Source organism: Rhinatrema bivittatum, chromosome 6, assembly GCF_901001135.1.
Source record: "Rhinatrema bivittatum chromosome 6, aRhiBiv1.1, whole genome shotgun sequence".
Lineage (NCBI taxonomy): Eukaryota > Metazoa > Chordata > Amphibia > Gymnophiona > Rhinatrematidae > Rhinatrema > Rhinatrema bivittatum.
In genome coordinates this window covers 286,449,122-286,465,405 of record NC_042620.1, presented here as the reverse complement: position 1 = coordinate 286,465,405, position 16,284 = coordinate 286,449,122, and the positions used below count along the sequence as shown (strand labels likewise).

The following is a 16,284-nucleotide window of genomic DNA, read 5'->3' as shown; positions in this document are numbered from 1 at the left end:
TTTAAAATCCTACCTCTTCTATTTGATTGAGGCAAAGGGGGTTTTAACGAGGAAGTGCACTGTTGCAGGATAAAAAAATGAATAATGGAAAGAAATCTTTCCGACAGCTGTAAATTTACAAGGCTTCTGTAGGCTAGAATACCTTTCTATTTAAACAGGCAGGATAAATTGCAGAGAGAATTCCAGACTTTCGAAAAGGAATTAGTATTTTCTTCAAAATTTATGGAACTGATGTGAAAAGATTGGTTTTGGATGAAATCATACATTTCTTATGACATCAGATAGGGCCAACAAAGTTCCTGTGGCATTTTGGAAAGGGCATCTGACTTCGGATCAGAATGAAGCAGCTAACCCTGACTGTGTGGCCTAATGGATAAGGAGTCTGACTTCGGATCAGAAGATTAAGGGTTCAAGTCCCTTCATGGTCGAGAAAGCAAATTTTGCTCCTTTAGGAAAGTGCTTACTATGAACATAAGAACGGGTCGGCTGATGAAGCATAACGCATTGAGATTCACAACGTATTAGCAGTGATTATTTACAAAGCACGGATGATTTCTATCTCATCTCCAATACTTCTCACTCAATGCCTGAAAGAAAATGTCAGTTCTCATGAGGCTTTTCTAACTTGGCAGAGTATGCTTAGCTTCCCAAGCTAGAAGTTAAGAAAGTGTGAATCCATTTGCATCCTACAGTAGGAAGAAAAAACAGGTGCTGTTAGGTGAGTCATATCTAGATACTTTTCTCAACTTTCCACTCCAGTGCTAAAGATTAATGGTTATGTAGCATCACCAGGTCTTATGAAAATCACAATTTTCCACTATGCTATTGAGGAAAATTGATTTTTTCTACAAAATCTCAACATATTGGACTACAGTAGGTTTGGGTTGATTGCAACATTTTTCCTGTAATATATCAATCAGAAATAGGGTACAAACAGGCAAAAGGAATAGATGTTCCAGATTCCGATCAGGAGACCTGTTAAGGGTACAGCAAGTATTCCTTTCTCCAGTGGTCTGTCAAACTATAGGTGGAAAATTCAAGACAATTGTGTAGACTATGATACTGTGAAAGTGCACCTAGACACATATCTGTAAACAAACTGCCTTGTTTCTTCTTTTCTATAGAAGAGACATATTTCTATAATAGGACAGATCAGGCAGAACCACACTAGCATCCCTGCCCTTGTTCTATGAAACACATTGAAATGTCTTACCTGGCATTCAGATCTCTGCTTGTCATTTCAAATCTCCATCCATGGAGACAAAAAAGAATGTGGAAACTACTAAAACAATTTGAATTTGAAGACAACATTCGCCTGTGAAAAATTTGGAGAGAGGTTATGACTGGAAATAAGAGACTGGGGCAGCAGTAAAAAGGGACTGTATATTAAAAGGACACCCCAGAGTGCTCCTTTGTTTCTGAACTTTTTTCCCAGTAGTAACATTTAAAATCCTACCTCTTCTATTTGATTGAGGCAAAGGGGGTTTTAACGAGGAAGTGCACTGTTGCAGGATAAAAAAATGAATAATGGAAAGAAATCTTTCCGACAGCTGTAAATTTACAAGGCTTCTATGGGCTAGAATACCTTTCTATTTAAACAGGCAGGATAAATTGCAGAGAGAATTCCAGACTTTCGAAAAGGAATCAGTATTTTCTTCAAAATTTATGGAACTGATGTGAAAAGATTGTGTTGGACGAAATCATACATTTCTTATGACATCAGATAGGGCCAACAAAGTTCCTGTGGACTTTTGGAAAGGGTATCTGACTTCGGATCAGAGTGAAGCAGTTAACTGTGACCTTGTGGCCTAATGGATAAGCCGTCTGACTTTGGATCAGAAGATTAAGGGTTCAAGTCCCTTCATGGTCGAAAAAGCAAGTTTTGCTCCTTTAGGAAAGTGCTTACTAGGAACATAAGAACAGGTCGGCTGAAGGAGCATAACGCATTGAGATTCACAACGTATTAGGCCTGAAAGGAGGTAGATTAAGAATCAGTAGGAGTTCAAATGAAGCATCGTTTGACTGACGAATAGTATAGGGACACTGCCTTTTAATGTTGACTGAATATGGACAGGACAGCCTGCATTTTTAGTGGATTTATTGTTCAGGTATGGTTTTTCACTACCTTCTCTCACACGCTACCACCGAATCAGGGATAATAAATGATGCAGAATCACTAGGGTGTTTGATACTGCTTAAAAAGTTGTAATGGTGTGGATTATCGCGTCTTTGTAGCAAAAAAGCCACTGTTTTCCTTCCTCCACCCAACGACTTTCACCTACCCAAAGGGTGACTTACACACAGGGTTCTTTTACACTACTGAAGCCAATACCGTTTTCAGAAACCTACCATAGATTCCTAGAGGCCTAGACTATCAGTGCTGGGGCATTAATGTAAGCAAAGAGAAAAACTCACTCCTTGTTCTGAGCTTGGAAAGCAAGCTCACAGTCCGTCCCTGGGAGGGTTTGAACCACCAACCTTTCGGTTAACAGCAGAACCCACTAACCTATTGCGCCACAGAGACAAGATGACTAACAGCCCTGCATTGTATTCTCTGGCCATCGCTCTCCATCACACGCACATTCTCCTTTTTTAGCACCACACATACGGGTGTGACTTACAAGACTTTGAGAGTGTGGAATGCTCACCACGCTCAGCTACGTATTGTCCAGGAAAGAGCGATAGCAGGATGCGTGGACATACTTTTGGTATGAGTCTGCGCCTTTCTGCTCACTCATGAAAACTGAGGGTGCATCATTATGCTTGCACGAGTTGAAAGCTCCTAACCTTCTTTCCTAAGTGGTCAGTTAGCTCAGCTGGTTAGTGTATGGTGCTAATACCGTCAAGGTCATGGGTTCAACCTCCATACTGACCAATTTCTTTCTCCTCATTAAAGTTACTACCAGTTTTGAAGGGAGCAGCAAGGCCTAAATATAGCTTCTGACACAGGGTTGGAATAGCAAAACAACAACATGATGGAGATTTAGGGGTAGTTTAATCTACCTTATAAATGGGCTCTGACCGACGGCCCGCAAATGCGTAGTAGAGAGCAGCTCTACTGCGCATGTGCGGGCCAGCACGTTGGTCAGAGCCGTGCGTGCCCGAAACAAAAAACATGGCGGTGGGGCCACAGGAGCGGGAGGAGGAGCAGAGGCGCCGCGCGCGAGTGACACCCCCCTCCGAGATCTGCCGGCAGGAGAAGCAGCGCCGCCACGCGCGAGTGACCCCCCCCCCCCCCCGGAGATCTGCCGGCAGGAGAAGCAGCGCCGCGCGCGCGCGCGGGAGTGACACCCCCCCCCCCCCCCCCCGAGATCTGCCGGCAGGAGCGGGAGGAGAAGGTGGTGAGAGGGAAGGTGAGAGAGGGGGAGGGAGGTGTGAGAGGAAGGGAGGTGAGAGAGGGGGTGAGAGGGAGGGAGAGTGAAGGAGGAGGGAGAATGAGGGGGAGGGAGTGGGAAGGAAACAGACCGAGCCCGTTGTTACGGGCTTAACGGCTAGTCCCTTTAGTGTTTGCCTGGTGTCTGATTATTTGTACCATACTTTAAAAGATGCCTCAATTTGCATAACTAAGAAACCCACACACCTTCTAAGGCAAACACCTAGAGGAACTAGAACAAAATTCTCTAGCTTTATGTAAGCCAGGGAATAGGAAACACGCTTCAAAATGGGTTTCCTATCACACAAAGCTTCCTCTCTATCCTCCGTGCCCTCATCTGGCCACTGTTTTTCCTTGAGGGAGAATAGATGGAAGTAGATGAAGTACCAATACTTTCTCCACAGATACAAACAGTATTTTCAGGGACTGCCTGCGATCAGTTTCCTCGTCCTTCAAACAATGAACAAGCAGAGCAATCCACGTCATCCTAATGAAGTGCTACCACATATTGTTGTATTTGAACATAGTTTACTTTGATGTTGGGAGTCATTCGCAAGGAAAGTTGAAGATTTACATATGTAGTGCAATTTAAGACTTTACAGCTGGTCAAAAGGATATAGTGGGAATTGGACAGAGAACTCAAAGACATCATCATGGAATATGTTATATGTTTGATTCAAGTATAGATTCCATTTTGGCAAGCATTATTCAGCACGGCACAGAACCAAATGATTTTGGTGAACGTACCTAACCATTGACAATCAACAAACATCCCTTGAGAAAAAATCCTTTTTGGATTTGAATCGAGGCCTCATTGGGCTATTTAACATCAGACAGATAAGTTGGGACTTTGTTTACTATTTATACAGCAAATAAGGACGAACTAACATCATGTTTTAAAAAAATAATTTTGAAAAATGTATTGATTCTATAGTAAATGATGTTTGCACAATGTTTTGCACTCATCATGTTAAAAAAAATATTGTGGATGGAAGGGGGGACGTTAATGATTAAATACATGAATTAACACCTGTGTGGTATTGTATAGCACAATATTTGAAACGTTCCCTGCCATCCTTAACAAAATTTTTTTGTTAACTTTTTTTGAAAATTATCTGGTAAAAATATATAAACATCAAAGGTACCCCAGGTTGGATTTGTACCTTTGTTTTTGGTGAAATTTATTTCAAATATTAAAAAATTATCAAGAGGAGATATAGTTTTTCGTTTTCATATGTCATTGCAGTAAAATCCCTCAAAGTATTACATAGAGCTAATTGTTTTTTGGTTTTTCAGGGAAATGCAAAATAAGTTTCTATGGAGGGCACACGTGTCTACGGTACTCACCTTTCACTCTCACATTATAGCCTCTCCCCTCTGTGTGAAATGTCAGCGGGAGGAAGAGTCCCTTACACATCTCTTCTGGTCTTGCTTATTTATTAAGAGATATTGTGGTCGCATTATTAGATACCTGATGCATGTTCACCTTTCACTCTCCCCAAAGTGGATATTGTTTGATGCTATTCCCAGTAGATTACTTCAGACTCCAGGGGCTCGCCTCCTGGTGAGAAAGGCATGTTATGGGGGAAGGAAATAATTCTGTTGCAATGGAGGAGCTCGGACCCACCTTCGTATTGAGTGTGGCGCAACCATTTCCATAAAATGAGGCTCATGGACGAAATGACGTCGCGGACTGCACCTAAACATCAGCAGCGTTTCCGGCAGACTTGGAATCCCTACATTTAGTCGCTTTCAGTGAAATCCAGGAATTTACTCTTAAAGAACTTTAGCTGAGGACAGATACTCTGAGTGATTGTATAAGGACTGCTGTATCGTTTTCATCCTAGCTCAGTGCGGTGTTCACCCAAGCCTGGGGTGCAGGGGATGGGGGATGGGGGTTGGGGGGAGGGAGTGGGAAAAGCCATGCGGGGGGGGGGGGGGTGTGAGAGTTTTGGGGGATTGAAAGTGTTAAAATAATTACACAAAACTGCTATGGCATATCCATCCACTGGGGCACATCCATCGAATGTTTCCATGTCATAATACTTACACCTTTTGTACCTCTATTTGTACTTAATAAAAACATTAAATAATAAAATGAAAAAAAAATGCTAAAATGGGGTGAATGAACATAAGAAATTGTCATGCTGGGTCAGACCAAGGGTCCATCAAGCCCAGCATCCTGTTTCCAACAGAGGCCAAACAAGGCCACAAGAACCTGGCAATTATCCAAACACTAAGAAGATCCCATGCTACTGATGCAATTAATAGCAGTGGCTATTCCCTAAGTAAACTTGATTAATAGCTGTTAATGGACATCTCCTTCAAGAACTTATCCAAACCTTTTTTGAACCCAGCTACACTAACTGCACTAACCACATCCTCTGGCAACAAATTCCAGAGCTTTATTGTGCGTTGAGTGAAAAAGAATATTCTCTGATTAGTCTTAAATGTGCTACTTGCTAACTTCATGGAATGCCCCCTAGTCCTTCTATTATTCGAAAGTGTAAATAACCACGTCACATCTACTTGTTCAAGACCTCTCATGATCTTAAAGACCTCTATCATATCCCCCCTCAGTCGTCTCTTCTCCAAGCTGAACAGCCCTAACCTCTTCAGCCTTTCCTCATAGGGGAGCTGTTCCGTCCCCTTTATCATTTTGGTTGCCCTTCTCTGTACCTTCTCCATCACAACTATATCTTTTGTGAGATGTGGCGACCAGAATTATATACAGTATTCAAGGTGTGGTCTCACCATGGAGCGATATAGAGGCATTATGACATTTTCCGTTTTATTAACCATTCCCTTCCTAATAATTCCTAACATTCTGTTTGCTTTTTTGAATGCTGCAGCACACTGAGCCGAAGATTTTAAAGTATTATCCACTATGATGCCTAGATCTTTTTCCTGGGTGGTAGCTCCTAATAGAGAACCTAACATCGTGTAACTACAGCAAGGGTTATTTTTCCCTATATGCAACACCTTTCACTTGTCCACATTAAATTTCATCTGCCATTTGGATGCCCAATCTTCCAGTCTTGCAAGGTCCTCCTGTAATGTATTACAGTCTGCTTGTGATTTAACTACTCTGAATACTTTTGTATCATCCGCAAATTTGATAACCTCTCTCGTCGTATTCCTTTCCAGATCATTTATATATATATTGAAAAGCACCAGTCCAAGTACAGATCCCTGAGGCACTCCACTGTTTACCCTTTTCCACTGAGAAAATTGACAATTTAATCCTACGCTCTGTTTCCTGTCTTTTAACCAGTTGGTAATCCACGAAAGGACATCGCCTCCTATCCCATGACTTTTTAGTTTTCGTAGAAGCCTCTCATGAGGGACTTTGTCAAACGCTTTCTGAAAATCCAAATACACTATATCTACTGGTTCACCTTTATCCACATGTTTATTAACCCCTTCAAAAAAATGAAGCAGATTTGTTAGGCAAGTCTTCCCTTGGGTAAATCCGTGTTGACTGTGTTCCATTAAATCATGTCTTTCTATATGCTCTACGATTTTGATCTTGAGAATAGTTTCCACTATTTTTCCCGGCACTGAAGTTAGGCGCACTGGTCTATAGTTACCCGGATCGCCCCTGGAGCCTTTTGAAATATTGGGGTTACATTGACCACCGTTCAGTCTTCAGCTACAATGGATGATTTTAATGATTGGTTACAAATTTTAACTAATAGATCAGAAATTTCATTTTTTAGTTCCTTAGGTACCCTAGGATGCTTACCATCCTGTCCAGGTGATTTGCTACTCTTTAGATTGTCAATCTGGCCTACTACATCTTCCAGGTTCACAGTGATTTCGTTCAGTTTGTCTGACTCATCACCCCTGAAAACCATCTCCGGAACTGGTATCTCCCCAACATCCTCATTAGTAAAAAAGAAGCAAAAATTTATTTAGTTTTTCTGCAATGGCCTTATCTTCCCTAAGAGCCCCTTTAACCCCTCGGTCATGTAATGGTCCAACCGACTCCCTCACAAGTTTCTTGCTTTGGATATATTTTAAAAAGTTTTTATTATGAGTTTTTGCCTCTGTGGCCAACTTCATTTCAAAGTCTCTCTTTGCCTGTCTTATCAATGTTTTACACTTAACTTGACAATGCTTATGTTTTATCCTATTTTCTTCAGATGGATCCTTCTTCCAATTTTTGAAGGATTTTTTTTGGCTAAAATAGCCTCTTTCACCTCATCTTTTCACCATGACGGTAATCGTTTTGCCTTCCTTCCACCTTTCTTAATGCGTGGAATACATATGGACTGCGCCTCTAGGATTGTATTTTTAAACAATGTCCAAGCCTGTTGAGCACTTTTAACCTTTGCAGCTGCACCTTTCGGGTTTTTTCTATTTTCCTCATTTTATCAAAGTTTCCCTTTTGAAAGTTTAGTGTTAGAGCTGCATATTTACTTATTGTCCCCCTTCCAGTTATTAGTTTAAATGTGATCATGTTATGATCACTGTTGCCAAGAGGCCCCACCACCGTTACCTCTCTCACCAAATCCTGCGTTCCACTAAGAATTAAATCTAAAATAGCTCCCTCTCTTGTTGGCTCCTGAACCAATTGCTCCATGAAGCAATCATTTATTACATCCAGGAACTTTATGTCTCTAGCAAGTCATGATGTTACATTTACCCAGTCAATATTGGGGTAATTGAAATCTAATAACAGAAAGAGTCAATACTGTCCACCATAACCAAAATCTATCAAATATCAAGGTGAGACTAAATCAATTTCTTAGTAATAGCTATAGAAGGTGTCAGCAAGCCTGACGTTGTGTGGCTTAAACCAGGCACCAACCGGTCTTCTCAATCATTCACCTTCTATTCTGGTATGAGAAGTTTACTATTTATGAAATTTCTCTTCAGAAAGAGTACTTATCTTTCCCTTGTGTCATTCTTAATAATAAAATTATTACTGGGCTTTTTTTTTTTATTATTTCTGCTGTGGATTATAATGAGCAGTGTTGTCACATACGTGAGCATTGTCCATCAGGTGTGTCACAATGGGGAAAAGGTTGAGAACCACTGCCCTAGAGGAAGCAAGATTAATGACAGCACTACCCAGCGTGAGATATTTTGGATAAAGACTTTTGGATTTTTCCCCATTTTTGTTCATGTGGAGGTTATTTCCCAGCCCTCTGCACAAACTGGTGAAGGAGATAGAGAGCTGTGAGCTGAACTAGAACATCTGGCCTCTCTCCCTCAGAGGTCCCTCAAGGTTGTACCGTCAAGCCTTGAGAGACTCCCAATTAGATCTCCACCCCAAAGGAATCAGGACACGGGCTTGGGCTTCAGACTGAACTTTGGATGTGGGATCCCACTAGGATTCTCCCTCTACTGGGCTGTTGCAGATCAGTGTACAGTGGCAAGCTCCCTCCCCAGAGCTGGAGAGATGGTCACCAACACCCTAACAGAGACCCCTTGTAAATAGCTCAACTGTACAGTTTCATTTGTTGAATGCCTATGGGACAGTGATTGACCTTTTGGAAATGATCAATAAATATGATTTGAACACCCAATCTGAGTCTAGCCTGTCTGTCTTTGAGAAGAACACTACAACAGAAAAATACATACACCACAGAAGGGTCTCTTCATCACTTGGGCCGCAAAGGTTTTCCTCTTCCCACATAGAAAGAACTCAACCTTCAGAAAGGAGGGGAAGGATGGTAAGAACAGCCCTGACTTATAAATACTTTTATGGCTCGAGGTAGGATAAGACCTGTGACCCACAGCACCCGTTCCTGACAGCTGTGCAGCCCACAAGTCTACCCCCCCTCCCCCCCCCCACACACACACACACACTCACACAGGGCATTAAGGAACTCAAAAAACAACAGGATTACAGTGGGCTCTGGTAGAATTAGACCTGTGATGCAGAGACACACACTGTATCAAGTGCAACAAGTACAAAAAGCCTTCTCTGTATTAAATACTGAAGAAGTTCTTGAGAAAAAGATTGAAGTGTTATCTGAAAAGAGAGAAGAAACCCATTGCATACAGAAATTCCAGATCAGTAACCAAAGGAAAAAGCTCATTGTGATGGATGACTCTGTCATCCGAGGCACTAATCTTTTCCTTCGCAGAATTGCAAAGGGAAAGGGTGAAGTGAATAACAAAACTCAACTAAAGTCACAAAAGGAGTCCAGGAAAAGCAATAACCTGAACGAGAAAAGCTGGAAAGCTATGAGCACAAATGCTGGTAGTTTGGGAAATAAAATCCCAGATCTGCAAGCCCTGATGGTGGAGGCGGACTTGGACGTTGTTGCTGCCACGGAGACGTGGTTCACGGAATCTCATGATTGGGATACGGCAATACCAGGCTATAACTTGTTAAGGAAGGACAAAAAGGATAGGAAAGGGGGAGAAGTAGCTCTTTATGTCAGAAACAATATCCAAGATTCTGAGCTGCAAGGAAGATGGGGCAATGAAGAAGCACTATGGGCTGACCTAAAAAAAAGATAATGGAGCATCCATTTATATTGGAGTGGTTTACAGGCCTCTAAATCAAAAGGAAGAGCATGACAGAGATCTGGTTGAAGACATCCAAAAGATGGGAAAGAAGGGAGAAGTGGTGATCGTTGGAGACTTTAATCTGCCGGATGTAGACTGAAGAATCCTTTCTGCAGAATCTAACAATAGTAGAGAAATAGTGGATGCCCTGCAAGGGGCTTTGTTCAAACAAATGGTAATGGAACCTACGAGAGAGGGAGCTATACTCGATTTAGTGCTCACTAATGGAGATAATGTCTCTGATGTCCAGGTGGGCACCCACCTTAGCACCAGTCAAACGGTATGGTTTCATATCACACAAAGGATATGTAGAAGAAGCACACCGTTTGATGCTCACTGGTGCTAAGGTGGGTGCCCACCTGGACATCAGAGATGGGTTTTGCAGTTCAAAAACATGGACGTTGATGAAATGGGGAAGTACCTGGAGGAAGAACTATAAGGCTAGGAGAACAAGAGAGATGTGGATCAACAGTGGACCAATCTAAAAGGAGCAATTATCAAGGCAACTAATCTATATGTTAGAAAAGTAAAGAAAAGCAAAAGAAAAATGAAACTTATCTGGTTCTCAAAGGAGGTGGCTGACAAAATAAAAGCTAAAAGAAAAGCATTCAAGAAATATAAAGGATCCCAAAGGGAGGCTCACAAAGAAGAATATCTGGTACAACTGAGAGAGATGAAGAAAGTAATCAAGACGGCAAAAAGTCAAGCGGAAGAAAGGATTGCCAAAGAGGTAAAGAGAGGTGACAAAACATTTTTCAGATACATCAGAGAAAGGTGAAAAGGATCAATGTGTAGAGAGAGATGAAGAAATGGCAGAAATATTAAACAAATACTTCAGTTCGGTGTTCAATAAAGAGGACCCAGGAGAAGGACCATCGCTAGTTAACAAGAAACTGGAGGGGAGTGGAGTAGATGTAACTCCGTTTACAGTGTAGAATGTGTGGGAAGAACTGGGGAAACTGAAAGTGGACAAAGCCATGGGGCCTGATGAGGTTCATCCCAGGATACTGAGGGAGCTCAGAGATGTGCTGGTGGGTCCGCTGTGTGACCTGTTCAATGGATCCCTCTAAACGGGAGTGGTGCTGAGTGATTAGAGTGGGAGCAGAGAGGAGGCTGGTAACTACAGGCTGGTTAGCCTCACCTCGGTGGTGGGAAAAGTGATGGAGTCGCTGCTGAAAGAAAGAATAGTGAACTATCTACAGTCGGGAGAATTGCTGGACCAGAGGCAGCTTGGATTCACCAGGGGAAGATCCTGTCAGATAAATCTGATTGACTTTTTCGACTGGGTGACTAGGGAATTGGATCAAAGAAGAGCGCTCAATGTCATCTACTTGGATTTCAGCAAAGCTTTTGATACGGTCCTGCACAGGAGGCTGGTGAATAAAATGAGAAGCTTAGGAGTGAGTGCCAAGGTGGTGGCCTGGATTGCAAACTGGTTGACGGACAGACGACAATGTGTGATGATAAATGGAACTTACTCTGAAGAGAGAGCAGTGTTAAGTGGAGTGCCGCAAGGATCGGTGCTGGGACCGATCCTGTTCAATATCTATGTGAGCGACATAACGGACGAGATAGAAGGTAAGGTTTGTCTGTTTGTGGGTGACACTATGATCTGCAACATAGTGGACACGCTGGAAGGAGTGAATAAGACAGGATTTAAGGAAGCTGGAAGAGTGGTCGAAGATATGGCAGCTAAGATTAAATGCCAAGAAGTGCAGAGTCATGCATATGGGGTGAGGAAATCCGAAAGAACTGTATTCATTGGGGGGGTGAAGTGTTGATGTGCATGGAGCAGGAGAGACACCTTGGGGTGATAGTGTCTATCTAAAGTCAGCAAACCAATGTGACAAGGCGATAACTAAAGCCAGAAGAATGCTGGGCTGCACAGAGAGAGGAATATCGAGTAAGAAAAGGGAAGGGATTATCCCCTTGTACAGGTCCTTGGTGAGGCCTCACCTGGAGTACTGTGCTCAATTCTGGAGACCGTATCTCCGAAGGGACAGAGACAGGATGGAGGCGGTCCAGAGAAGGGCGACCAAAAAGGTGGATGGTCTTCATCGAATGACTTATGAGGAGAGATTGAAGAATCTAAATATGTACATCCTGGAGGAAAGGAGGAGCAGAGGTAAGCAAGTTTGCTTACCATAAACGGTGTTTCCGTAGACAGCAGGATGAATTAGCCATGCTGTCATGGGAACTGTCAATCAGGCCCGGGAGGTGGAGCTTCCAAACCGATGTCAGTGCTTTGCTCTGAGGCTGCGCATGGTTTCCCGTGCTCAGATCAACTCTCCTCAGTCTGTGATAAAGCAAGCGTGGTCGTACCATAACGACGGTCGACTGTGCAGGGAGGTGGGTGGATCAGCATGGCTAATTCATCCTGCTATTTACGGAAACACCGTTTACGGTAAGCAAATTTGCTTTTTCCCGTCGATAGCAGGGCTGAATTAGCCATGCTGTCATGGGAGTCTGAAGCTCCCTAACGTGCTGCACTGAATTATGTCAGTTCATGTCGTGTGCGCGGCGTGTTAGCAATTATGTGCCAGTCGACCCCGCCAATGGTTCCTTCAAGGACTGTAATAATGCTCGTCCCAAGCTGGCATCTTCCGCTGTCTGCTGGTCTAAGCAGTAATGGGAGGTGAATGAGTGAAGAGATGCCCACGTGGCGGCTTTACAAATGTCCAGTGGTGGAACATATTTTAAGTGAGCCAGTGAAGCTGCCACCGTGCTGATTTGATGAGTGGTGGGGAGTGAAGGTAATTTGGACTGTCGTTTGTCATAGCAGAAGAGTATACATTGAGTAATCCAGCTAGAGATAGTCCGCTTCGCCACTGGAAGTCCAGTAGCATTTGGATTGAAAGAGACAAATAGTTGTGAAAGTCTGTTAGGTGAGTGAGTTTGTTGCTGTTATTGTTTGTAATGTTTTGGGTAGACCCTTGGACACTGGCAGCTGACCACGCCCACAGGGGGAAGTCCCGTAAGGGGCCACAGGTCAGGCTCAGCTTTGGGACACACAACACAGAGTTATATCTTTTAATAGACAGAGTTGAGAAGCCACCAGAGGTGGCAGCAGTGAGTAGAGATGAAGCCCGGCTGGGCCAGGGTTCCTCAGGATACTGGAACAACGATTCCATCTATGGCTGTGCTGTAGTGGAGAAAACTGAGATACAAAGTACAGTGGAGCATACACAGAGTTCTGGTATAGAGCCTCACACAGCGGTTTCTCCTGGAAGGTGACACAGAAGGTGGAATAGAGGCAGGCCCTCGAGGAGCGAGTACCTGGTTCCAGGGAACATCCCTGAGGAAATAAAGTTGGTAACTCACTGATGATGTAGGCAGCGGTTTCTTCCAAGCAGAAGCGATAGGTTCAGACAGCACGTCAGGGAACATGGGCCTCGAGGAGTGAGTACCGGTTCCTAATAGTGACCTGAAAGAAATGAGAGAGGCCCCCGAGGAGCGGGTACCCCATTAGGATAAAGTCCAAAAGTTGGAGAGGCAGAGTAGCTAGGTACGGAGAGCGAATCCCATCCGTAAGGATTCCCTTGCTAACTCAATTAGCTAGCAAAAAGTGTAGGCTTTTGTATCCGGGATGCGTGACGTCATCATACGGGTCGCCCCTGAGGTTCGCGCCAAAGGAAGAATAAGAAGCAGGGCCATGCGGTGCGCGTGCCCTATGGTACCTGGACAACATGGCGGGATGCAGCGTCCGAGCCGGACTGGGGACGTTGGAGAGGACGGAAGGCAGACGCCGCGGCAGCCAGACGTCCATCAACCGAGGGAGGAGTCGCAAAAAAGGTAAGGTGAGCGGAGTGGAGACGTCAGGCAGCGACAGTCGTAACAGTACCCCCCCTTCAAAGGGTGGTCTCCTCTGCGGGTACCAGGTTTTGGCTTCAAAGGATGCGTGAGATGAAATTGATGGAGCATCTCTTTATCAAGGGTATTAGCCTGAGGCTCCCAAGAGGTTTCTTTGGGACCGAAACCTTCCCAAGAAAGGAGGTATTCAAATGTTTTGCCTCGTCTTTGGACATCAAGAATAGCTTCGACCTTATATTCTAGGTCATCTTCTGCATTGATGGCAGGTGGTTCCTGAGTCTTGGAAGAGAATTCACTGAGTATGAGAGGTTTCAAGAGTGAAACGTGAAAAGTGTTGTGGATGTTTAGTCCGGGTGGTAGCTTCAGACTGTAAGTGATGTTGCCAAGACGTCGGAGGATTGGAAATGGTCCAACGTAGCGAGGAGCAAATCGAGTGGAGGGTAACTTCAGTCTGAGATGTTTGGTGGATAACCAGACTTTGTCACCAGGTTTGAAGACAAGTGCTTGAGAATGGTGAGCATCATAAAACGTCTTAGCACGGTCATTCGTTTTAATTAGCATGTCTTTCGTCTGAGTCCACAGATTATGGATTTCATAAGCAGTAGATTGAGCTGCTGGGGACGTCACTGAGAGCTTCAGTGGAAGTGGCGGTGTTGGTGAACGTCCATATACCACTTCAAAAGGTGTTGATCCAGTTGATGTTGCTGGATGAGAATTGATGGCGAATTCAGCCCAAGGTAACAGTTCAGCCCAGTTATTCTGACGGCAACTCACATAGGCTCGAATGAACTGTTTTAAGGTTCTATTCATCTGTTCTGTTTGGTCATTTGATTGGGAATGATAGGCTGAAGTGTAGTCTAGAGAGATGTCAAATAGCTTGCACAAGGCCCTCCAGAATCTTGCCATGAATTGGAATCCTCGGTCTGAGACTATGTGTTTTGGTAGGCCGTGAAGGCAAAAAATGTGCGATTTTAAGAGCTTCGCAAGCTCCAAGGCTGAAGGTAAGCCAGGCAGCGCGACGAAATGGGCCATTTTCCTGAAGCAATCGACTATTACCCAGATGGTATACATTCCTCCAGAAAGGGATAAATCGACTACAAAATCAGTAGCGATGTGTGACCAGGGCTGTTCCGGAGCTGGCAGCGGTTGCAGCAAACCCTACGGTTGGCCAGAAGCGGGATTGTGTTTGGCACAGTTGGTACAAGATGCCACGTAGAATAGTGTATCTTTTTTAATAGTAGGCCACCAATAGAACTTCTGGATCTTGAGCAGGGTGCGGCGTTGACCAGGATGGCCAGCCAGCTTGGAATCGTGCGCCCAAAAGAGCACTTTCTTCCTGAGGGGTTTAGGCACGATGGTTTTACCAGTGGGCACAGAATGTGTAGTCGCCAAGATGACTTTCTTCGGGTCAATTATGTGCTGAGGTTCTTCAGGCACATCCTCCGAAAGAAAGGAGCACGACAAAGCATTAGCTCTGGTATTTCTGTCTCTGGGGTGATATTTAAGCACAAAGTCAAAGCGATTGAAGAATAAGGACTATCTAGCTCAGTGGTTCTCAACCCTGTCCTGGGGACCCCCCCAGCCAGTCGGGTTTTCAGGATATCCACAATGAATATGCATGAGAGAAAATTTGCATGTTATGGAGGCCATGTATGCAAATTTTCTCTCATGCATATTCATTGTGGATATCCTGAAAACCCGACTGGCTGGGGGGGTCCCCAGGACAAGGTTGAGAACCACTGATCTAGCTTGTCTGTGGTTAAGACGTTGCGGATGGCAGAGATACTCTAGATTTTTATGGTCCATGAATACGGTTATTTGATGTTGAGCGCCTTCGAGCCAAGGCTGCCATTCCTCGAATGCTAGCTTAATAGCCAAGAGCTCTTTATCTCCGATCCCATAGTTCTTCTCTGCTGGGGAGAAATGTCGTGAGAAGAAAGAGCAGGGACGTAGGGATTTGGAATCTCCAGTTTGGCTCAATACAGTCCCCACACCGACATCTGAAGCGTCAACTTCTACGATGAATGGCTTGTTGGGGTCAGGATGACGCAAGCATGGTTCCGTGGAAAAGGCAGTCTTTAATTCTCAAAAGCGGAAATGGCCTCTGCAGACCATTTTGAAGCGTTGGCACCCTTGCAGGTCATTGCGGTCAATGGCACTGTTAAAGAAGAGTAGTTCTTTATAAAGCTTCTATAATAGTTGGTAAACCCCAAAAATCATCTCAGGGCCTTCAGGCTGGTAGGTTGGGACCAATCTTTAATACTCTCTAGTTTTTGAGGGTCCATCTGGAAGCCATCTTTAGACACGATATAGCCAAGAAAAGGCACAGAGTCTTTATAAAATTCGCACTTGGATAGTTTGGCGTAGAGCCGGTGTTCACGGAGTCAGTGTAGTACTTGCATGACATCATCTAGATGAGTGGGCAAATCCTGAGAAAATATCAAGTTATCCTCCAGGTATACCACGACACTCTTGTACAACAGGTCCAGCAAGATGTCGTTCATCATGTTCTGAAATACAGCGAGTGCGTTGCACAGGCCGAAGGACATTACTAAGTACTCAAAATGGCCGTCTCG

General features: G+C 44.0%; 3 non-coding genes across 3 annotated transcripts; 2 read left to right on the top strand and 1 right to left on the bottom strand.

Moving 5' to 3' along the window:
* Nucleotides 1-355: 355 nt before the first annotated feature.
* Nucleotides 356-428, top strand: TRNAR-UCG. The gene has a single exon. It is a non-coding gene; the product is annotated as a tRNA-Arg (tRNA).
* A 1,369-nt stretch (nt 429-1,797) lies between these two features.
* Nucleotides 1,798-1,870, top strand: TRNAQ-UUG. Its single transcript has one exon. It is a non-coding gene; the product is annotated as a tRNA-Gln (tRNA).
* Nucleotides 1,871-2,450: 580 nt separating this feature from the next.
* On the bottom strand, nt 2,451-2,524 carry TRNAN-GUU. Its single transcript has one exon. It is a non-coding gene; the product is annotated as a tRNA-Asn (tRNA).
* Between the last annotated feature and the right edge of the window lie 13,760 nt (nt 2,525-16,284).